The sequence below is a fragment of the Mustela nivalis genome (assembly GCF_964662115.1).
Source record: "Mustela nivalis genome assembly, chromosome: 1".
Classification (NCBI taxonomy): Eukaryota; Metazoa; Chordata; class Mammalia; order Carnivora; family Mustelidae; genus Mustela; species Mustela nivalis.
Window position 1 is genome coordinate 63,856,278 of NC_139020.1, and position 25,415 is coordinate 63,881,692.

Here is a 25,415-nt window from a genome sequence, read left to right on the forward strand (position 1 = left end):
CCAAAAAACATACACAAGAATGTCCGTCATAGCTGTATTCATAACTAAAACTGTAAATAATCCAAATGTTCATCACAGTCAAATGGACAAACAAAAGTCATGTACTAGAATACTACATAGCAATGCAAAAGAAGAAACTACTGATACATTAAATAACTTCTACTTCACAGATGAAGTAATAAGTGAAAGAGGTCAGACACAAAAGAGTACTCATTACATGAGTCCATTTATATAAAATTTTAAACAGGCAAAATAATCTATTGCAAAATAAATAAATTATCCTTGGAGGAGGAGGAGTTTAGTGACTGAGAAGAATCACAGATGGGTTTTCTGGGATCTAGAAATCCTAATTTAATCTTAGTCTTAGCAGTGTTTACATGTGTATGTATGTATTTATATATTACCTACATGTGTATGCATAAAAAATTGTGACTTTATACTCAAGATTTACACACCTCTACTGTATGTAAATTATATTGTTATCTTAAAGAAAAAGGTAGAGCTGCTGGATATCTTCTCTAGGCCTATAGAATCAGAAGTAGGGCTGAGGGATAAGATATATATATATATATATATATTTTTTTTTTTTTAAGAGTTCCCTGGGTTATCCAGGTGATTCAGATACATGTCTTTGTTTCAAATCACTTTATCACCAGGTTCAGATAATTTAACCACTGTGAAAAAAAAAAAAAAATCAGCCCTCTTTGTGTACAAGTTCTGGCTGTGCAAATAATAAGCTGGATAAGCTTGGATAATGCACCACAAAAAGAATGCTCTGGACTAAATGAGCTCTCAGGTCCCTTCCCATGTTAATGTAAATTCTGTGATATAAATCCATACTGACTGACAGGCATGCACAAATAAATCCAGTACTAAACCTAAAGGAAGAAGGTGGTTGCCCAATATGATATAATAGCAATTCTGGCTGCCCAGAAGTGTTTTACATACTGTCTTCAGAAATTCAATCTTCTTTATTATGCTCAGGGACTGGTTGAATGGCAAATTCTCTAAAGATGGCAACACATTAGGGATGTTATCAGTCATTAACACATCATTATGGATGTGACAACAGATCATTTTCAATTTGACAGTTACCTAAAATCCTACCTTTAAGAACAGGATATAGAAGTAAAGGCAGTTTGGTGTTTGGTATAAAGAACACAGAACAGAGGGACTCCTGGGTAGCCCAGTCGGTTAAATGTCTGCCTTTAGCTCAGGTCATGATCTCGAGGTCTGAGGTCCTGGGATTAAACCCGGACTTCAGGCTTCCTGCTCAGCAGGGAGTCTGCTTCTCCCTCTACCCCTCCCCCAGGCATGCTCTGTCTCTCTCTTTCAAATAAATAAAAATGTTTTAAAAAGAACACAGAACTGTGAAACAGGAATGTACTTTCTATTCACACTTATACCACTAATTAACTGTACTTTGAAAAGGCCCTTTCCTCTAGACCTCGGACCATCCACCCGTAAAATGGGAGGATTAGAATAAATAACCCCTACGTGTCATGAGGACTATATAATTCTGTGACTCTTCTTAGGCCCTGAAATGGGGAAGATGAAACGTAATCTTCAGCTCTGAATGAAGAACACGAGTTTCCTTGTCACTTTGAGGGAGAGAGTCACAAAAACTAAGGATGGTGGCAGGAGGCTGATGAAGAACACTGAGATCATGTTTGTTGTTGTTGCTGCTTTAAGGCAGGTTTGAGCCCTTAGGTAAGAGCTGGTGTCATTGTATTACCTCTGTGTATGGGCATGGTGTTTGCCACTTACAGAATACTGGCTACCTTGTGTGGTACAGGGAGGGGGGAAAGGAATACACTGGCTTTGTACTTAGGACAATGCATGCAGGATGGCTTTATAAGCTACTACAAAAGTGCAGAGATCAGAGTCAACTGACTCACCTCCAGAAGCACAGGGTCCTAATGAGCAACAGTTCCCTATTCTTTGCCCCTTCACCTGCTAGTTGTGCTCATCCCCTCAAAAAACCCGTGGGACTGGGACTGGCAGGGAGAAACCAGGCATCTGGGAAAGGGCTGTAGTCCTGGATGGGAGCATCTAGGCCTTCAGAGGTAGAGAAGTCAAATGAGGGGAGTCAGGTAGCCAAACAGAAGTAGTGCTGGGGGAGGGGGGTGGTATCTGGGAGGGACTCAAGAGGGATAACAAAGGAGTTTATAAGGGCCCTCCCATGTGTGAAAGGGAAATTGGAACTCAGTCACATGAGAACCATTCAACTCTTCACACTGGATTAGTGCAATTATGCCTGTTTTCCTAATGAGATTGGAGAGGACCACATTTAAAATGAGGCAGCCCACTCAAACCCGGCAGTGTTAAACTTTGACTTTCTTACTCCAAACAGGTAATCTCAGGACAGTGGCTGGGAGGTCAGATTTTGGTAACTGAAAGAATTATAGAGAACACAGGGTCTTTCGCAATGTGCCTTTCTTCCTTTTGGTTTCAGGAAGTCAGCCCCTACTTCATTTTTCATGGCCTCTTCCAGGAGTAAATACAGCTAACCCAGAAGTCACTGGGCCAGGAAATGCAATTATGTGCACCTATGTTTCCAGGGAACTGAATGGAAACATACAATTTCAAGTACTCCAGGAAATCGCCATTCAGCTAATAATGATAACAGGTTGCTACTGATCTCTGCCAGATGGGGGCTCATCTGAAACTGTAAGTTGGGGGGAGTCTTTCTTCCTAGAAACCTGCCTCATTCTCATCTGCTTCTACTTGTCTCCTTTCCCCCCTTCCTTCCCTCTCTCTTCTTCTGTCCTCCTCCTTTTCTTTTTAAGCTCCAGATCTCCCTCCACAACCTTAAAGAAATATTTAGCTTATATTTGTAATGAGCCTCAGGAAGCTCACTGGGGCCCTGCTTGAACATTGGCTGTAATTTAGGGTGAGTTATGTTTCAATTACCTCTATGTTATAGCATACTGGTGAGGGCAGGCATTCTGTCATGTCGGGGATACAGGCAAGAGAAAATACAGAGGCCCCCATTATAGAAAGTGATGGAGCAGTTTTAATAATATTGGGGGGAAATGGAACATAAATGCCTTTCCAGCTACACCATTACTGCACATTAGCAATACCACGTGGCCAAAGTGAGGCAGGAGGAGGACGCAGGGAGAACAGGGTTACAGGTAAGGTGGCTCTTGGAGTTTGTTCTTTGTGTTTAGAAAGGACAAAAAGTCCTATAAAAACCTTAAAATATATGTTTTTTTTTTCTGCAAATAACGATCTTACCAAAGATATAAAACACAAACTTTCTAATGATTAAAAAAAAAAAAATCTAATTTCAAGCGAGTTTTTCTGTTTCGTGTGCGAAGGATAACTCTTACAGGTGCCCTCATTCTCCCTCCCATTCCCACTCCCTCATTTCCTCAGCCTCTTTGTTTTCTTGACACAAATAGCAGTCATCACTCAGAGAATGTGCAGGATTAGGCTGCTTTGTAATTCAAACCTTTTATTCAGCTTCCCCTTATGTACTAAAGAGGAAAATATGTATTGGCTAAATAGCCTTGTTATAAAAGTTTCCAATTGTGAATGGAAGGGTGGCTCCTCCCCCCCCCAACAAACCTTTCCAAACCATGACTCCATTTATCAGTTACAACAGAATTTAGCTAATGCTAATTTCCACCTTTTTACTTTTGTTCAAATGGGTGGGGGGAAGCATCTCTAAGTATTTTTCTTGGCATGACTGGTTCCTTTAAAAAGAGGAAGTAGCAAAAATGAGCAGTCACAGCCTGATGATGATCTGTACTTTGAGGACTAATGGTGTGTTAGGTGCTGAGCTTGATGAAATACAGTATGAACGATGAGAACTTAGTCACCATCAGGCAAGCTGCTCCTTTTACAAAGCTGTTTACCTTTGTTCAGTTAAAACAAATACAGTCCTTCACAGGTGCCTCCTATTTAACCAAGAAGGAATGCGTTCAGTAACTAAATAGTTTATATGGTTGGTCTAACTTTCCTCTAATCAAAATGACAGGGGAAGCCTAAAATAAAAAGGACAATAATGAAACATAGCAAAATGCACAGAAAATACACTGGGAAATTTAAAAAAAAAAATTTTAATCAACTGGCATTGGGAAAGATACATGCTAAAGAAAGACATCCATGTATGTGCGCTTAATGACCTTTTTCTCCTTGTAATTCAAACTTGGAGAAAATTTGAAAATTTCATATAAATATGAAAAAGCATCCCAGTTATTATTTCAATGGTTTCTACCTTTTTAAAATGATTCTAGTTAATGTTTGATAAATTCATCCATTCAAACAATTATTTACTGACCATTTACTATGAAATAAGCACCACTTTGCTCAATATGAAATGAAAATATCTATAAAACCCAAGTGTGGTAAATTCCCTCCTGGAGTTTACATCCTACCGGCAGTGTTAAAAATAAGACAACAGCCCCAAACACAGTTGCAAAGACTAAGTCCCACATCATCAAACCAAGGCTTGATTTAGTTCAAGTTCTGGCTATCCCAGAAATAGAATCTTAGAGCATACCATCATGAATCACCTGGTCAGCAATAGTTAGGTCATCTGCCTAACTAACAGACACCTGCCATCTCCTAGAAGAAAGTAACTGCAATAACCAACCTACTTTCTTGCCTAGTGTAACTTCCTTGTTCCCTCTCCCTTCTGCCCATAAAAGGCTTCCATCTTATGCTGCTCCTCAGAGCTTCTTTCTAGCACCTAAATTGAATGCTGCCCAATTCAAACAGATTTTTGTGCAAATAAACTCTTAAAATTTTTATATGCCTTAGTTTATCTTTTAACCACAGAACGAGGCAATACAACAAATACTTGCAGTTTGTGATGCATTTGAGGAAGCAACATGTTGTGTCATAACACAACAGTAGAGAAACAACTTTAGAAAAGTCTTCAGCCGGGCATTTGGGTGGCTCAGTTGGTTGAGCATCTGCCTTTGGCTCAGATCATGAACTCAGGGTCCTGGATCCAGTCCCACAACCACCTCCCTCCTCAACCGGGAGCCTGTTTCTCCTTCTGCCTCTGCCCCTCCCACTGACTAGAGCTCACTCTCAAATAAGTAAATGAAATCTTAGGAAAAAAAAAGAAAGTCTTCAGGATCATAATTCATATGTGATTATATATCCACTTCATTCATTTAAGAGTGCTATGAATGTTCTTGTGTCACTAAATCGTCTTTCAAAACATTTTAAATGGCTACATAGTCTGTCCTTTAAGCAAAACTTAATTTATCTACTAATCTTTGTGTGTGTGTGTTTTTCTTCCATGGCTTTAATGCTTAGAAACAATTTTTTTTGTCAGAATACCTATTAAATAATCACCTATATTTTCTTCTGTTTTTGTTGTCTTTCTTATATTTAATGTTTTAAATTCATCTGAAATTTATTTTGATGCAAATGATAGAAAAAATAAAGTTTTCCACATAAACAAAGTGAAAATAATAATTCCTAAATCACACATAGCTTCTTCATTATTTTATGATCCACTGTTTGCTGCATATCAAGTATTTAAATATATTTGAGTTTATTCTAGGATTAGAAATTCTGTTGTCCTGTCTGTAAATATTTAACCTCAAAGGGTTTAAAATTTCTTAAGCTGTATAATCAATTTTAATGTGAAGTAGGACAAATACTCTACCTCATTTTCCATTTATAAGTAAATGTTAGAAATATATTTTCAAGACTAGCTACAAAAAGGACAAATATGTAGAATTAAATCCTCATTACTGATGGATTGCATATATGCAAATTCACTTATTGACTAAAATTTATTTGTAGCTCCAAAATCAATTCTCCAAGCACTTTCAGGGTTATTTATAGACATGAGTAGAGTGACAAAAAATTTGGCTTGCCCAACACACATGTTCCCAGCTAAGGTTGAAGAAGACACTGCTTCTTGTGTCAGCTCTCATACTGTAATCAAGTACCTTTCTGTGCCCTATTAACTGTCATGTTTTTCACATTTTTGTGTTTTGCAAACAATTTCATTATTTAAAATGGTCCCCAATGGTGCCTACTTCATTGAAGCCATGATGTATATTACAGAGAAAAATAAATGTGTTAGATAAGCTTGGTTCAAAAGCACAAATGACAGTGCTATTGGCCAAGAGTTCAATATTAATGGATCAACAATATATATTAAATAAGGTGTCTTTAAACAAAACCAGATATGTTCTGTTTCGTTGGTGAAAAAGTTGTGACCAGAGGCTCTCAGGAACCTAATCATACATTTTCCCCTAGGAACAATGGTTCAGAATTCTCTGTCAGTGTTCATAGCAACTTTATATCATAACTATCACAAATAATGAGATGAATTATATTCTTATAGTTATTGCTTTAAATCAAGGTATTAACTTGAGAAGGATTCATTTCTTTAAAATGTACTTCTCATGAATAAGTCACCAGAATAAAAGACACAGACAGCTTAAGGAATATAGACAATAATATTGTAATAACATTGTGTGGTGACAGCTGGCTACACTCGTTGTGAGTGTAACGTAATGTATAAAGAAGGTGAATCACTATGCTACACACCTGAAACTAAAGTAACAAGTGTCAGTTATACTCAATAAAATTTTTTAAATAAAAGATCTCTCATCCAGAAATATATTATGTTTCATAATTTCTTTCATACTGCCCTACTCATTTGATTATATTCATTCCCAGAGATTGTATTTTTATTATTTGTTAAGGCGAATTGAACTCTTTTTCTCTTGTATCTTCAAAGGAGTTACTCTTGGTTTATAGAAGAGCTATTAGTTCTCCTAAAATTATTTTGTATCCAAGCCAGTCACTTTGCAAAAGTCTTATCAATTATTATAACTCAGAGCTGATATTTCCCCACAATAAAATACTATGCAAAAAAATACTAATTATAACCCCATCCCAATCATTTTAATATGTTTCTGATTTTTCATCCTATTTCACTGGAAAGAACTTTTAGAGCAGGCAACTTCTTGCTCTTGATTAAAATGGGACTATTTAGGGGGGCCCTGCTGGCTCAGTCAGTGGAGCACATAATTCTTGATCTCAGGGTTGTGAGTTTGAGTCCCACATTGGGTGTAGAGATTGCTTAAAAATAAAAAATCTTTTTAAAAAATGGGACTGGGGCACCTGGCTGGCTCAGTTGGTTAAGCATCTGCCTTTGGTTCAGGTCATGATATAAGGGTCCTGGGATTGAGCCCGATGTCAGGCTCCCTGCTCAGCAGGGGGTCTGCTTGTCTTCTCCCTCTGCCCCTCCCTCTGCTTGTGCTCTGACTCTCTCTTTCTTTTAAATAAATAAATAAATGAACAGACCTTTAATAAATAAATAAATAAAATGGGACTATTTTATGGTCTTGAATTCAAGTATAAATTTAGATCTTGATTTACCTGTTAAGAAATGTTTTGGGGGCATCTGAGTGGCTCAGTTAAGCATCTGCCTTTGGCTCAGGTCATGATCCCCAGGTTCTGGGATGGAATCCTGTATCAGGCTCTCTGCTCAGTGAGGAGTCTGCTTCTCCCTCTCCCTCCGCCCCTCCTGCTGCTCCTGTTCTCTCTCTCTCTCAAATAAATAAAATATTAAAAAAAAAAAATGTTTTCTGGGGCACCTTGTGGCTCAGTAGGTTAAGTGTCCGCTTTCAGCTCAGGTCATGATCCCAGGGTCCTGGGATGGAGCCCCACATCAGGCTCCCTGCTCAGCAGGGAGTCTGCTTCTCCCACTGCCCCTCCCACTTTCTCTCTCTCTCTCTGAAATTAAAAAAATAAATAAAATCTTAAAAAGTTTTCAAAGTATTGTGATAGAATGGATGCTAAATATAATCAGAAGCCTATTTAATACTTAAGATAATCATTATCCCCTTTTGGTCTCTTGATCCAATTAATTGATCTCCTAATATTAATTCCCCATTACATTCTACATATAAATGTCACAGTGTATTTATGGATTATATTTAAGGTATATTTGGATTCAATTTATTCATAGATTATTTAGGTTTTACCTCTCTATATAAATGAGTTTTTATTTAAAGATTAAAAATACAGATAACTATGTGGTACTGATATATATATATATCTTTTTTCTGCTTTTACTATTAGATTTGTTACCTGAATTTGATAACTTACTACGTTAAGTCAGTAACTTTATATGTTTTTCTACATTCTAGTCCCTAAAACTTTGAAAAAACTGTCATACATAAGAACATTGAAAGCTGAAATGTTAAAAATATATTTTTATAATAAATTTTTAATTTGCTTAATTTTTAATGAGAGATCAGGCTTTTTCCTAGGCAACTGCGATAATTAACAGTTTCTGGAAAATTGTTCATTGCATTTATATTTTCAAATTTATAAGCATAGTGCCACGGTTTGAATGCATAGCCCAAAATTCATATGCTGAAAAACCTCATGCCCACGGGGATGGTTTTAAGAGGTGGGGCCTTTGGGAAGTGATTAGGTTATGACAGCAGAACCCTAATGGGAGTTCAAAATCCCATGATTTTGAACTCCCACCTTCCAGAACCCCAGGAAATGAACTTCTATTGTTGATAAGCCACCCAGTCTACGGTATTTTGTTACAGGACCCTGACTGGACTAAGGAGCCTGACATCGGGCTCAATCCCAGGACCCTTATATCATGACCTGAACCAAAGGCAGATGCTTAACCAACTGAGCCAGCCAGGTGCCCCAGATGGGATTAGTGCCTTTATAAAAATGACTACAGAGAGAGATCCTGCCCCTCCACCCTGTGAGGCCAGGAGAAGTTGGCAGTCTGCAACCCAGAAAGGGGTCTTCACAAGAACACACAGATGCTGGCCCCACGATTTTGAACTCCCACCTTCCAGAACCCCAGGAAATGAACTTCTATTTTTGATAAGCCACCCAGTCTACGGTATTTTGTTACAGGACCCTGCCTGGACTAAGGAGCCTTATACTGCATATAGAACCATTTGCTCATTCTAAAAATGCTTTTCTCTTTTTAAACTTCCTTTCCCATGTCTAATTTTCATTTTATTTTACCTTTGCTATTATTATTAATCTTGCCAGAACATGTCTAATTTTTGTTTTTAAAATGACTAATTTAGGGAGACAAGTCAGGAATTCTCCTAAGAATGGTTGAGGACATTCTTTAATAAAGGAGTGGGTGTGGATGGGAAGATAAAGTCCAAGACTGAGCACAGCCTAATGTTAGGGGGTCATGAAGAGAGCACTTGGAGTCAGGAGAAGCTGGCAAGCTCACTTCTCTGGAGGCATGGAGACAACAGATGAAGCATGACATTCAGTTATGAAACCAGGAGTGGGCATCTGTAATAGTGATAAACAGTGTGCCACGTTAAAAGCTTCAGCAAAAGAGGAAGGACCAACATTACGCAGTCTTAAATTATTCTAGGAGGAATTCATGAAAAGAATTACAGATCAAGGCAGGAAGGGCTTTCCAGGAGGCTATTAAAGTCCTGGCCAAAAGGATGAGCAGGAAGAAAAAGATAAAAGACTCCACAGTCCTAGTAAAAATGCGCTGCTTATCCAAAAAGAACACGATCATCCGACAAGCATAAAAGTATTTGTGGGGATGTCTGGACCGCAGTAGCTTTCCCCCAAATCTGGATATTCTTCTTTGGGTTCCCGAAGAAAAAGTTGGTAGGAAACAACTTCTCCAACAGAACTTTGAGAAGTTGTGTCCAGTACAATCAGTGTCCTAAACATGCTGGGACAGGAAAGAGAAAGAAAAAGAAACATACTCAGAAGCTTTATGTAACAGTGAAGAAGGAAATGGGAAATACTGAAAGTTTAATGGGAGGAAAAAATGAAGTAGTTTACTGATTTAATAGGTCGGGGGAATCTACATGTAATTTCATGTTGAGCTGCCCTGAGGTGATTACCAGGCACAAGTATGGGTAGAAGGAGGTGAGAAGTTAAGAATAAGAAAATAAAATAAAAAGTTATAATAAGGGCATGGCACCTGGGTGGCTCAGTCATTAAGCATCTGCCGTTAGCTCAGGTCATGATCCCAGAATTCTGGGATCGAGCCCGCCTCAGACTCCCTGTTCAGGGAGTCTGCTTCTCCCTCTCCCACTCCCCCTGCTTGTGTCCCCTCTCTCACTGTCTCTCTCTCTCTGTCATAAATAAAATCCTTAAGAAAATAAAAAGTTACAATAATAATAATAATAGTGTCCCATTATTATTCCATAGGTATCATTTTGGGTTGATTGTGATGTTACAGACCAAGTGCTATTTACATGCCTTCTCTAGTGTCACTGTCCCAATAATTACTGAAGGTAGATTCTATTACTCACACTTTAGAAAAGGAAACTGAGGCTTGATGAGCTAAAATAAAAATAACCTGTTTGAGTCCTCACAGAGTATGACTGGAAGAAGCAGTGTCCAGCTAAGCCCAAGGCTTTTAGCTCCAGATCCTGAGTTCTTAATCAGCATTTTACACTGAGTCATTCAGATCAGGCAGTAATTTAAGAGGAGGAAAGAGGAAACAGATAAACCATCTTCAGGAGATGAAAGATAGGATTGAGACCTCAAGCCACATGCATGAACAGAAGAGAAAGAAAGGTTGCCAACTAGTCTCCATACAGCTACAAATGAATGAAACCCAGAGAAGCCTTAGAAATTGGCCTTTTCAGTTTTATCATTGCAAAAGAGCGGCATTCCATATTCATCCTATCAGAGTAAAAGGAATAATAATTACATTTATATATATATCCATAAATCAAGTAATATGACACATAAACGGAATACAATAGACATTAAAGATACTAACTCACCCATATATTCATTTATTAAACAAATGTGTATTAAGCATTTACTATTGGCCAGACCCAATTCCAGCAGTTGTGGTTTTAATAGCAACTATGAAGACTTATGTGACCTTCAGGGAGTTTACAGAATAGTGGAAGAGTAAGACACCAATCAATAACCACACAAATAAGTATATGATTACAAACTGGCTTACGTGTAATAGAAGAACAGTACCAACCCTATAAAAAGGAGCCCTGACTGAGTCTGGCAGGTCAGAGGATTTTTTCCAAGAGAAGTGGCAGTTGGGCCACAAATAGGAATTCCCAGAGAAAATGAAAAGCCCGGATGTGCTAAGCAGCAGACCAGCCTGAAGAAATCCTGCAGCAGGGGAAGCATTGCAGGTGTACGAGAAAAGAAGCCATGTGGTTGGTGCAGAGTGAAGAGCAGAGCAGCTAGAGCGAGACAGTAGTTCACATGGGGCCTTGTAGGCCATGCGAAGGAATCTGTTTTCTGTTCCAAGAGAAATGAGAAGCAATTGGAAAGTTTTCACGAGAACAATGTGTTCAGGCTGAGCATTAAAAAGATCTGTGTTGCGTCAATGTGGAGACAGGACAGAAGGAGAGCCCAAGTGGGTGTTGGAGTCCCAGGAATGTGTGCTGTGAGAGCAGGAGAGATGACAGCAGCTCCAACTGGAGGGATGGCTGTGCTGGCAAAAAGGCAGGAAATGACAGATCGCAGAAAAATGTGAAGAGAAATTCAGCAGAACTTGGTTTAGCTACAAGGGTGAGGCTATAAGAACAGGACATGCCAACAAAGACTAGTATGATGGTTTTAAAACTGAGTAAGTGATGACGCCAGTCATCGAGGTAAAGAGTGTTTATTGAATACTTACCATGAGCTAAGGACCCTGCTTTTTGTGTCTTTATTTTTGTTTTTTTTTGCCTCAGATGTGCAGAACAGTATCATTTCCATAAAATATCATGTTAGGCACGTAATGGCATTTAAGCCTCACCATCGACTCCTCGTTGCCTCCCGCTAAAAAAAATCACTGTGAGGTAGGCAATGTTATCACCCATATTTTATAGATGAGAAATTAAAACTGTGAGGGAATGAAACTTGCTCAAAGTCACACAGCTTGTGGATTGTGGCGATTTGTCTTACTCAACACTGTCTTACAATTACACTCTATACATGCATAGGATTAAAAGCAAGCTGATTGCTCCTGGTTTGACCCACACTTGAGAGGTCAAGAGAAAGGAAATCAAAAGCAATAATGTGGTCATATAGGAGATAGAAATGGTGTCATTTGGGCCACAGAAAGCAAACTAAACATTATAAACCAAAAATAAGTAAACAAATAGGTATTTTTAATAAAACAAAATAAGTTTCTTACCCTTAAACTAATTTGTAGTCAGCTTTTATAATAATTTTAGAAATTTTTACATAGTTTTTAATAAATACATCAGAATCCATGCTTTGAATGATTTATTACTTCCCTAAAGTCTCACTTGAAAAAAAAAATCTGTTGATATCAAAATATGGATGTTTTGTGACACATGGAGAAAAAAAATAAAAACAGGTTCTAATGCTTCCAGGAGATATTTTCCAAAGTCTGTTTTACTTACAAATTGTATCTACATATTTATGTATTATTTTCTCCCTAGATTTTCCTTCCCTTTCACCTCTCACTGGTCTCAACCAGAGCCTATATTCCCAGGAGTCTTCCCTGGGTGAAAGTCTGAAAGTCTGCTTATTGCTACCACAATTACCCAGCAAATAAGGAGAGATTGAGGGCCTTTTCCCCATCATTTTCCCCCTTCTCTCATGAGGAAATCAAGCCCTGCCAGCGCTGGTTCACTTCTCCCTAGTCTAAGGCAGGACACTGCAAGGCAATATATTTTCATCAAGGCTCAAGCGTGATCGTGCTCTAGAGGATTGGGGTTTAATGTAATTTATGGGGAGCCACTTCCAGAGGAGATCAGGGAACCTCCAGTTTAATTGGGGTGATCTGGAAGGCTTGGCATCTGTCAATAAGCAAAGAGATGGTGATGCATGAACAGAAATAGAAATCGCTCTGATTACCCTCCTTATTCTCAGGGTCTTTTCTCTGAAGCTCCTAGCTTTGGTTTTTTTGTACTGATTTTCTGCTCTTATTTTCTTTTTATATTGTATGTGATTCTCTTCTATTCTTTATCAAACATGTGTACATGGGGAAGCTAACTTTTTTCTGGGAGTGGGAGCCACCCCCTTTCCCACAAAAGCCCCAATGGGAATAGATGGAAAGGGGTTTGGTAACATGGTGCTAGTACCCTCAGCAACTGAAAAGCAGCTCTGATTATGTATGTGGTATTAATTAATGAATTCAGAAAATATTAATTGAATACTTACTATAGGCTAGACACTATTGCAGGTCTGTAGGATATAAAAGTCAATAAAACAGATTATATTCCAGTGAGGGATTAAATAGAAGCAAAACTTAAAAAATATATATATATATATATATATATATATATATATATAGCATATTCTTTGATGATAAGTGCTGTACATAAAAATAAAGCAGGAAAGATGGTTTGGCAAAATGCAATAGGAACACCAATTTTAAATACTATGGCTGGGACTGTCCCACTGAAGGTATTTGAGCAAAGATCTCTGACAGTGGCTAGGTAAGGGGAAAGTGTCCAAACAGAAGGAATTGGTGCAGACGTCCTGAGGCAGGAGAATAACAGGAATAACAAGGAGTCCAATGTGAATGGAGTTAAGAGTAAGTGAGGTGATAGAATATGAGATGTGTGAAGTTGGGGTGCAGATCATACAGAGTCTTGTGGGCCATTTACGATTTTTTGACTTTTATTTGAGATGAAAACCATTTCATGTTTTGAGCACAGAAGAGATGGAAACCAATTTATGCTTTGAGTTTAGAAGTGACACAATTTGACTTAAGGCAGAACAGAATAAACAGAGAATATTTTCAAGGTAAACTGAGAATATTTATTGAGGTTGAAGAGTATTTGGAATTTTCTTTGTGCCAGAAACTGTGTAAGAAACAAACTTGCATAAGAAAGTACTCACTTTTTCAAGGAGTTGTCCTCTCTCAAAAGAGATCAGATAGCAGTCAGTGCTGCAGAGAGATGAAAGATTACAATCCTAAATTAAAGTTTTTGAACCATTAAGAAGAAACCATTCCAGAAGTTTCAGCAGAGAAGAAGGGACAGAGCCCAGACTTCAAGGAGTGAAGAAGTGAGTAGACAGTGGAAAAGGATTCAGCAAATTCGGTCATTACACCCATGATTTCTTTGATAGTCCTCCCCACAAAAGCAGGTTCTTAAACTTCTTCCATGAATGTGGAATACACCTAGGGACTCCACTCCAGCAAACAGAATATGGATGAAGTGGTAGGAGGTCAATTCTGAGATCAGGTTACTAAAAGACTGCATTTCCCATCTTGGGTGCACTTTCTTACTTGCCTACCTACGCTTACTCTTTTCTCCCTTCTTCTCTCTCATGGCTCACTCTGGTGAAAGCCACTTCCTGAGCCACCCTACAGAGAGACAGTGTGGGGCTGAAGTGAAGGCTGCTAACAGCAGCCGCAAGTCTCTCAGAGCTCTCCACAAGCCAAACTTCGTAGCCCCATTGCACTGTCGCACCAAAGCATCTTATGAATGTTATCCTGGAAACTGGAGGAGGTAAATTTTAAAGCCAAGACAAAATTTGCATTATAGGTTTGTCTTTCAGAGACAAAATGAGTCTTTTTCCCCCCAATTCAAGAAACTCCACCTGCTTTCCTGCCCCTTGAACAATAACAGTTGGTAGTAAAAAGCAAAACCCGTCCCAGGTTGTTCTGAAGCTGTCTCTTTACCTGAGAAAATATCTGTATCACAACTGAAATATCACGTTCAGAGCTTCTTCTTATTTCAGATTAATATTTTTTTTCAGAAAGTGACAAATACATCTTTTAAGGAAGTCAAAGTACAGATAAGAAAACTTAAGAGTTAGCCATATCATTTCATCCAATGATAATCATTTTTTAACATTAAGCAAGCATCATCCCAGATAAAAAAGTGGACATAAAGTTGGATGAGAGATGGATAGATAGAGATAAAGTAATTCCATTAAAATGGTGTCACACTAAAACACACCACTTTTTAATTTGTAATAAAAAACAAGTAAAGAAAAAGACATAAGTAAAACTGAAGGACTTGCTGGAATTTTCATAAATATCTAATTTTTAAGATAGGAGGTTTTTCCCCCTAAAAGATAAAACCAAATTCAAGATGGAAATAAAGGGAGAAATATTAAGAAGTTGGAGTCATTATGAGTCTTCTGGACTAAATCTGCCAAATTTAGTCAATGTTGATTGATTACTTGTTCTGAAAAATGGGGAAATTAGCACACCCACCCACCTGCCCTGCCCCATCTCCAGATTTTTATTATGTTATTTTAATAATATCAAGTTATACATCATTTGCCTTCTGTTCTGAAATGTATTACCAGCTTCCTCCTAGTTCTGTATTAATGTGGACTCAGTATTTACACCAATACATTTACCACAACATTTCCATTCTGAGCTTTTTAAAAATTTATATTTCAATTGGCTGTATTTCATCAAGGACTTCTTAAAAATGATATAGTCCTGGAGTTCTTGCATGTTTAGGGATGTCTGCTTCGTTTCATACCTAAACAATAATTTTAATGGTTATAAAATGCATAGATCACACTTTTCCCACCTCAGAACTTGATAAATTCTTTCTTTCACTTCTGTTCCTTTTTTTTTTCTTCTCTTTTCTTTCTTTTTTTTTTTTTTTTTTGGCATTTAATGTTGTTTTAGAGAAATCTGAAGCCTATAGATAACTTGTTTTTCTTTCTTTCAAAATCTATTTGCCTGAGGAAATTTTTCTTTATCATCAAAGAGAATCTATTAAAATTGATGAACACTGTCAGAGCACATATAAAGTACGAACAGGGCTTCCCATATTAAGCATGAGCAAGATAAAAATATTTTATATGGAAAACATCTGAATATTAATAATAATAATAATAATAGTAAAAGTGAAAGAAGTGGATAAAAAAGGCAGTTGAGAACCCAATTTGTAAGGTAGCATAACTCAAGGAGTAAATGGTGAAGTTGGCCACATCTACACTTTGTTGTTCTTTCCCATGTTCTGTCATTTTTGGTACTTTTGCTACATTTTATTCACATGACTCAAAAACTAAAACATGGTTTAAAAACACAAGTTGTAAGTCTAGTCATTTTGCCATTGTGTTTAGAGATGTTGCAAAATTTGGCAGAGATAAAGCTGTCCCTGTGCCTTCTTGGGCTCTGACAGCCAAAGATAAGCACTGCCTATATTTCAGTCACTAGCCCTGAGTGACTTTATAAATATATTTATGTTATATGTAACATATATAATATGTAATGTATATAAACATATATTTATAATATACATATTACATTGTATTATAATATGTACATGACATAATACAGTACATATAATATATAAGTATAAAATATATTTATTTACAAAGCACCTGGAGATGCTGACTCACTCTACAGAAAAGAAACAAACCATCCCATGCACAGAGGCCCACAACCAGGCCAGACTTAGTAAGAAACAAAGTGCATAAAGAGTGCATACAAAGTGCATACAGAGTGCTCCAGCCAGAGCCCTCCACTCTGGTGACTCTGTCACTAACGCTCGTGGAGCGTTAGTGACATGCAGCCCAGGGATAAGAGCCAGCTAGTCCCAGTGCAGCACCATTGTTCATGGCCAGAATCTGTTGTGAATGGGCAATGCCTATGCTATCTTAAGAAATTATTAAATATTCTGCAGAGCCCCCTGTATTCATTTTCTATTGCTATATAACAAATCATCCCAAGCTTACCAGCTTTAAACAATGCCCATTTACTAACTGCCGTTCTCTAGTTAAGAAGTTCAGGTGAGCTCAAATGTGTTCTCTGCTTTGGGTTTCATAAGGTTTAAATCCAAGGGTTAGTAAGGCTGGGCTCTCCTCTGAAACTCTGGTTTCTCCTCCAAGCACATACTGGCTGTTGGCAAAATTCAGTTCCTCAGGATATAGGACTGTGGTTCCCATTTTCTTGTTGACTGCCTGACTGACAGGCAGTTCTGAGAACAGGTTGTTCTCATCTCTCAGAGGCCACCTTCTTGTTCTAGCCATCTGACCCTCTCACAACATGGCCAGTTACTTCCCTAAAGCCAGCAAGAGAATCTCTAGTAGAAATATCTCTGTCTCTAGTAGGTGTGTATTTATGTGCAAGGTAGTGTAACACAAGAGATCCACACTCAAGCGGAGGGGATAATACGAGGCACATATAACAGTACAAGAGAATTTTGCAAGATTTCAGAATTCTGCCTGTCACACCCTCCACTATTTTGGTTGCTTTGATTCCTTGCCTGCTTAGAATTGTAGGATCATTGGAACGATTCCTGTTTAGCTGGACTTCTATGTCTGACCCTTCCCTGACCAGCTCTGCTCTGCACACTGACCACTCACAGGCATAAACATGACATTTACATGGCACATGTAACAAAATTATGTCTAAAAACAATATCAAATACCTGGGGGAAAGACCAAAGAAAATGAGCAGTATGTGAAAATGCATACCACTCTACTTCACTATGATGGCTATCATTAACAAAAAGAAAGAAAGTAACAAGTGTTGGCAAGGACATGGAGAAAGTGGAGGCCTCGTATATGGTTGATGGGAATGTAAAATGGTACAGCCACTGTGGAAAAGGGTTTGGCAGTACCCCAAAATGTTAAACATAGACTTGCCATATGACCTAACGATTCTACTCTTAGGTATATACTCAAAAAATTGAAAACGGATACTCCAGCAAATACACATATACCCATGTTCATAGTGGCACTAATCACACTCACCCAAGGTGGAGACACTCCAGATGTCCATTAGTGGATGAATAGGTACACAAATGACAGTTATTACAGTTTATTCACACAACAGAATACTACTGAGCCATAAAAAAAGAGTAAGTACTGATAAATGCTACTGCGTGGATGGACTTTGGAAACATCATGCAAGTGAAAAAATTCAGACACAGAAGACTACATGTTGTATTACTTCACTTACATGAAATAGTCATAAAGGGAAAATTAGAAACAGAAAGCAGATTGGTGATTGCTAGAGGCTACAGGGAGGATTTGGGGAGCAACAGCTTAGTGGACACAGGATTTCCTTCGGAGTGATCACAGTTTTTTAGAATTAGATACAGGTTGGACAACATTGTGAATTTACTAAATACAGCTGAATTGTTCACTTTAAAATGGTTAAGCTAATGTTATGTGAATTTCATGTCCGTAACAAAATGAAAACCAAAAACTGAAAAAAGAAATATCCATTGAGGGGGAAAAATCACGTCAGTGAAAAAATTCTTCATAATTCTTGAACTGTTTCTCTTCTGGTGCTTCTTTTCCTAATTGGGCTGAAAAGGAGGAGAGCCACAGAAGAATCTGCCATGTAGGTGAGAGAAATGAAAGGATAAAGTGTTTGCTAATAACATTTCTTGTCTGTGATGAACAGCAAGAGAAATTCTGGTAGGCATGTGAGCCTATGCTGTTGCAACAGATACAAGCAGCAAGCTTTTATACTTCTCTATACTTAGCAAAGACATGATTCAGTATAAGCGAAGTCCCAGAAGAACCAAGATGAAGAGAACCATGGAAGTTCCAAGGTGAGTTTTAAGAACACACCCAAGAATGGAGTGAAAACAGAAATAAAGGGCAACTGAAACTGGAAGAAAGACAACCAGCTGTGCCTAACGGTGGCATTTCTGTTCTTTTCTGACATGTCCTACTTTAGCCAAATGTAATATGCAAATAGACTGACACTTATATTTCTATTTTAATGATGCTTTTTGATGGGAAAAAATAATTTTAGCCAGATATACTCCTCTTTATTTAGGCTGACACCTTTAATCCACTTTTATGTATTAAAGTTGGATTTTCCTTGATTAGTTGAGGCATTTCAAGATATTAACGTGGAAATGAGTGTTTCCACCAACAATCCCTATTTTGAGCAATGTCACTTTGTATCTCTACCACAAAGTCTGAAAACAATTGCAAGGATATATATCCTAATAATTGCACTTCACTCCACACAGGCTGAAGAAGTGCTTGGGAGATACCACAGAGCGTGACGAGGTGCAGAGTGGAGAAGGCATCCTAGTAGCCAAGCCCCAGACCCCTTTCCAAGACCCACTGTCAAAGCACCTCCACTCTGAATCTACCTTATACATTATGATTCCTGACAAGATAGTGCTTGGCAAAGGACTGAAAAATTCAACATGTAATTTATAAAAATGAGTGGAAAAATATAAAAATGTACATTTTGGTGATCAGACTCTTTCATAAAATTAGTAATATAGAGACATATAGTGTGAGATACAGTGAAAGCAGTGGCTCATAGTCTCAACTGGTTACTCATTAATTAAGTTAAATTGATCAACTGGGAGTGAAGCCAATGAAAGAAGTTTTTTTTTTTTCTTTTTAATGTATAATGCACTGAAAATACTTCCATGAAGATTATACCTGGAGGACAAGGTCAAATGACAAATTTTATAATGTTTTGTAACTCTGAGAAGCAAAATCAGCCATAAAACATGCAAGTTTGTTAAAAAGTTTGATGAGCTGCAGTTAAACAACATAGTCTCAGAATGCATTATGCACAAAACTAAAGGACTAACTTCCTGTTTCTCAGCCAGAGGAGAGAAAGCATAACCCCTACATCTTGCCTCAGTTATCCAGCTGACCTACCTGACACTACTATCCTTCTTGTGTCAATCATGCTACTAATAAGCCAAGAACCCGAGGAAAGTTTTTTAACATACTTGGCTTTTGCCTACTCAGCACCAAAATTCTTTTTTTCTTAAGGAAGCTTGGCGCTCAACATGCACCTTGAACTCCTGACACCAAGATCAAGAGTCGCATGCTCTACCTTATGACCCGGGAGTGGGGGTGTCCCAGCACCCAAATTTTTGTACTATCTTGCACTATTCCCTACATTTTATAAAGTCTTCTAAGGCAGAGACCACTGCCTATGTACCTGGGTCCCCATATCACCCCACCACGTTTTGAGCACAAACCTTGTTCTGAATGAATGACCACTGACCATGAAACACAGTGGACAGTGTGCTGATGTCAGTGATCCTGATCACAATGACCATGGTAATGGAAAGTACAAACGTCAAAATGGAAAGTCCCAGGTGAACTCTTGCTATCAACTTGAATAGAGACAAAATGCTGAATATGTATGAACGCTCAACCTGACATCAGCAGGAAACCCACAAACTTTAGCAAAAAATAAATCTCTCTGAAAGAACAAACATGTGATGCTCGAGGATTAAAACCTTTATCCCTAAAAGTCCCAAAGCAGTCACAAACAATACAACTGACCAAGTGCTGAAAGCACAATTTGCTGCTGAAAGCAAAGATTTAGGACTGGGGATAAACTCTGGCCAGATTTAAATAATGACAGAAGGATCAAAAATAAGAGAAGGTAAAGGATCAATCAATCAGCTAGCACGTTGATCCGCAACGCAGAGTGGAAAAGATGCCAACAGCTAACTTTGAGTCCGGTTATTATAAAAAGAGCACTTGCAGCCATCAAAAGAAACAAAATCTTGTGATTTGCAATGACATGGATGGAACTAGAGGGTATTATGCTGAGCAAAATAAGTCATTCAGAGAAAGACAATTATCATATGATTCCTGATATAAGGAATTTGAGAGGCAGGGAAGGGGGTTGTGGAGGGTAGGGAGGAAAAAAATGAAACAAGATGGGATTGGGAGACAAAACATAAGAGACTCTTAATCTCGTGAAACAAATTGAGGGTTGCTGGGGCGTGGGGTGAGCTATAGGGTGGTTGGGTTATGGAAGTTGGGGAAGGTATGTGCTATGGTGAGTGCTGCGAATTGTGTAAGCCTGATGGTTCACATACCTGCACCCCTGAAACAAATAATACATTATATGTTAACAAAAAAGAGAGAGAGAGAGAGAGAGCATTGGGTTTAAGGTTCCAGGACAAGTATTATTCTGAAAGTTACTCTGAAGTGTATAAGGTAAAATCAGGCAGACAGCTTTAAAAATATGAAACTTGGCTTAAGCAGATGAGGTAGAGGGTTTGGTCTTCACTAATATTTGATTTCTACTGGGTTCAAATATGAGACTGTTATACATTTTCCTGTGGTAGATCTTTTTTTTTTTTTAAGATTTTATTTATTTATTTGACAGACAGCGATCACAAGTAGGCAGAGAGGCAGGCACAGAGAGAGAGAGAGAGAGAGAGAGAGAGAGGGAAGCAGGCTTCCTGCGGAGCAGAGAGCCCGATGCGGGGCTTGATCCCAGGACGCTGAGATCATGACCCGAGCCGAAGGCAGCAGCCCAAACCACTGAGCCACCCAGGTGCCCCAAGATCTTTGAATTATAAAATGTGCATGTGTCCAAGTATATGCCTTCATTTAGAAACCTGTTTGGGGAAATTTTTTTGTTTGAGTAATTTTAAGTCTGGACACAAATATTTATGCATTATTATACAACAAAATTTATAGAATGCTTTCTTAGATATTCCCATAAGACTTCTAAATATGGAGTCAAAGAAAATAATTAAAGAGATCTTCATGTTAAGCTAGTACCAGGTTAGAATAATGATACAAGTCCTTTTCATTACTAATTTTAGAGCTCTTCTTATGGACCAAAGCAAATTGTTTCAAATGAATTGTTTTATATAACCATCACAGTAACATGGGGAGGTAAGTAGTTATTACCCCTGTGTTACAGATGAGGCACGTAGATTTACAGTAGCTAAGTAACTTGCTAATAATTAGCTAATTAGAGGGTAAATCTGGGTTTGGACTCAAACTTTCTAATTTTGGAACTCACACTTCTAACCATGGGGCCATCCTGGAAGTCAGAGAGAAAGATCTTCACTAAAATCAGGAGAATACATTTACCTTATATTTGTCATTTTTATTTTAAAAGATATATATCTTCAGTGATGCAATTTTAAAGGCCTGATGTATTAAAGCTGGATTTTATAAGCACAGAGTCTTCTCTCTCTCTCTCTCTCTCTCTCTCAGACACACACACACACACACACACTCACACACACACACAAAGAGGCAATGAGAGAAACAGGAATCCCTATATGTAAATCCATTCTACAAAAGGATTTTCAAGCCTAATCACTTAGTAAGCCTACATAACCATTTGGACCATAAAATTCTCCCCGTCCCCTCACTCTGCATATCTATGTTTGGAACTTCACTGCTATGTTTTTGGCCCTCCTACACAACCAAGAATGGTGGGCTGGAGCCCCTTTCTTTCTTTCTTCCTTCCTTTCTTTCTTTTTTTTTTTTTTTTTTCTCTTAAAGATTTTTATTTATTTGTTTATTTGACAGAGAGAAAGAGATCACAAGTAAGCAGAGAGGCAGGCAGAGGGAGAGCTGAGCAGAGAGCTGGATGCTGGGCTTGATCCCAGGACCCCAAGATCACGACCTAAGCTGAAGGCAGAGGCTTTAACCCCCTGAGCCACCCAGGTGCCCCTAGATTTCCCTTTTTATACGAGTCCTTTTCTCTAGTCTCTTTAAAATCCCTTTCCAAATTCACCTTCAGAGAACTGTCACCAATGACAGTTCCATGACTCATTTTATTTCATTTACCTTTCGCAATCCTAAATTGTGTGTCCTGTGTAACAGGATGCTCTGACTGGGTTTGCTCCTTTTTGATTTCTGGTTCTTGACTGGCATAAAGACACCAGGTGAGGCTGGCCAGACTCCTTCTTTTCTGTCACAGTAAAGCTCCATGGCTACCAGTGGGGTTATCTATGGCCAGTTCCCTGCTTCTCCTCCAGTGACAGACTCTGTCACTGACATCCCACAGGATACTCAGAGTTGTCTTTGGAGCCTTCAGGCATGGACTGCTATAGGGCTTTCTCCCCTGCCATGCCTGGCCCCCACCTTCTTGCCACTCCGTGACTTTCCGATTTAAAACCGAAGTCAGAGCTTCCTTTCAGATGAGCAACTTGTGGCTCTCACACTGAGACCACTGGCACCGAAGGACTTTTCCCTTCCCCTCTTTTCTTATCTTTGTTCTCTTAGTTAGATTACAGTTTTCAGAGTCTCTTCTTCCATCTCCCCTCATGGTGCGTGTGTATGTACATTCGTACTTACGATTACATGCACAGGTGCACACACACCTTCTCCCCTGGTGTGGGTGTGGGGAGAGTGTGGAAAGAATTCTCCCTCTCCACACCTAATCTCTTTGAAATGCAGAGAACTGAGAAGTTTCCTTTGATATTCATTTGAGTGTCTTTATATCTTGGTTCCTTTTTGCTTTTACATCTTTTATTCATGTGCACTCTAAATACTCCCATTAAATTATATAATCATCGAGGATAGGGACAGCATCTGTGATTCCAGTTGGGGCTTCTTTCCTCCACTTCTCAGGCTGTGGCTCTCATGCTGAGCTCTCCTGACTTCCTTTGTCTGGGCAACTTTAAATATCCAGAGGAATGGTGAGCTGGGCTTCCAGACAAGGCACACAAGTGAAAAGAATGGGGATGCTCAAAGGACAAGGACCCCGTTTGGAAGGAAGGATGATCTGGACTATGGGTCCTCTCAGATTTAAGTGACTTAACACTGCCACCTACTTTGGAAATATCCCTCTTCTAGTCATTAAAAGCATGCTCACAGACCCAGATGGTAGGATCTAGTCCTGTCTTAGTCACTTCCCAGCCCTACACCCTGAAGCAGATTATTTAACATCTCAGGGCCTCAGTTCCCCCATCTGTAAAATGTGAATAATAAGGATGCTCCTTCAGATCTAAATAAGATCATGTGAGTTTATGACCCATATTAGGTGTCCCCAAAATGTCAGAGATATTTACAATTCGTGGATCCTCGAATTTATGGGTCTTTTTGCCACTCTCCAAGTCCTTAAAGGTAGTTAAGAAGTATTCCAAACAGTAACTTTATCATTATAGAGATTTTATCACAAACAATCTAGAAATCCACAATGAAACTCATGAGTAGAATATGGTCAAGTTTACGTAGTAAGCAGCCTTTCTGGCAATTCAGCAATAAAAATGCTCTAAAGGGGGTCGGGGTACGGTATGAAAAGAAAAAAAAAAAATCCCTTTAAAATAACGATTTCATCTTTTGTTCTGGCCTATCTCAGGGTAAAGAAAAGCCAATTCGGAAAGTCCCTGGAGCTAAGCAAATTTCTCCACCATCAGCTCCTGGGCTGTGTCAGCAAAGCCAGGTCGGCCCACAGGGACCTGGAGCCCAAAAGTCCCTGGAAGGCTGCTTTGCTTCTGCAGGAGACCTCAGCAGCCGGTGTCAAGACCACCGCCAGGCCCGCCCTCTTTGGCATGGAAACCTGGGCTCTGCTTCAGTGGGGCAACCTCCCTCCTTCCCTTGTTCGTTCCCTCCTTTGCTCCCTCCTGGATATTAAACTTATACTGGGGTTTCATCCACTTTATCATCTCATTTGCTTTCTGATCTGATCCCGGGCTGCCATGTGGCTGATCAAAGGCAGATCTGAGCTCTCATCTTCACAAAGAAGCCCCTGTATTCAAACAAACATGTTAATTTACCTCTTCTCGCCTGCAGTTACCTTCCCCTTCTCCCTCCCACCATTTCTCACTATATGCATTCACTCCTGTGCACCCTCCCGCTATTGACACTTTCTTTCTCCTCCCTTTTTATGACCTTTTTATTCTCATTTGCCTTTAAGAATCTTTCTCCAGCTCATATTCTATTGTCGTTTAAAACAATAAAATGGCTTTTACCTCCCTTCTCATCCTTCTTATATTTGAAAGAAAAAAAAAATCAGTTTTTTTTTTTTAAACCTCAGACATGCTCTTATTTTCATCAGCCTAATTTGTTTTTAATAGGGGCATATGTCATAAAATTCCAGTGCTGCCTCTTCTTGCCTGCATTCCCCCCTTCTTCCATCATTTCTGCCTCTCCACTCTCCCACTCCTTGGCTGTCCCTCCTGCAGGCATGTGTCCTTCTCCATTGTCTTTCCTTCCTTCTATCACTCTGTTCTTTTTCTGTCCCTTCCCTCTAGGACAGAGTCACCCTTTGGCTGTCTCTCCAAATTCTGCCATGCCACTGCTTCCCTCTCTGCTGAGTTGCTACTTTCAAGGTTATGAAGTTCAGTAAATCCTTGATAGTTTGCCCTAATTTGGAGAGAAGGTCAATCGGAAATAATAAGCCCTTAACGGAATATTTTACAAATGGTTGAAGGATATTAAGTGGATACAATACAAGTGTTGACAAAGAATCAAGAAAGCCATTCACAGAACCACCAATAACAATTTGCTGAGTTCCCAGGGCTGTGGGTGGTTCAGAGGTGAGCAAGGCTTGCCCCCTGCCCTCGGGGAGTTTAAAATACTCTACAGAAAATACAACAAGCTTGTATGTGACTGTAATAAAGGCAGAATGTGTGAGAAGCTGATTCATTTGACAAATATTAACCCCTACACTGAGGTCAGAGCTGTGGAAAACTGGAAAGAGAATCCATATGATCTTTGCCCTTACAGCACTTAGACTCTGTGGAGGATCAATTTACAGTTAAATGATGACCCTGCAAAGCAAACAAACAAACAAACAAAACCCTAAAGATTTAGGATAATAAGCTGTTCCTGAAGAAAGA

The 25,415-nt window shown here is 38.8% G+C and overlaps 1 long non-coding RNA gene across 1 annotated transcript; it reads left to right on the forward strand.

Annotated features, from left to right (window-relative positions):
* The first annotated feature begins 2,455 nt into the window (after positions 1-2,455).
* Positions 2,456-24,549, forward strand: LOC309843076. Its single transcript, XR_014299933.1, has 2 exons — positions 2,456-2,670; positions 23,933-24,549. It is a non-coding gene; the product is annotated as an uncharacterized lncRNA (long non-coding RNA).
* Positions 24,550-25,415: the final 866 nt, after the last annotated feature.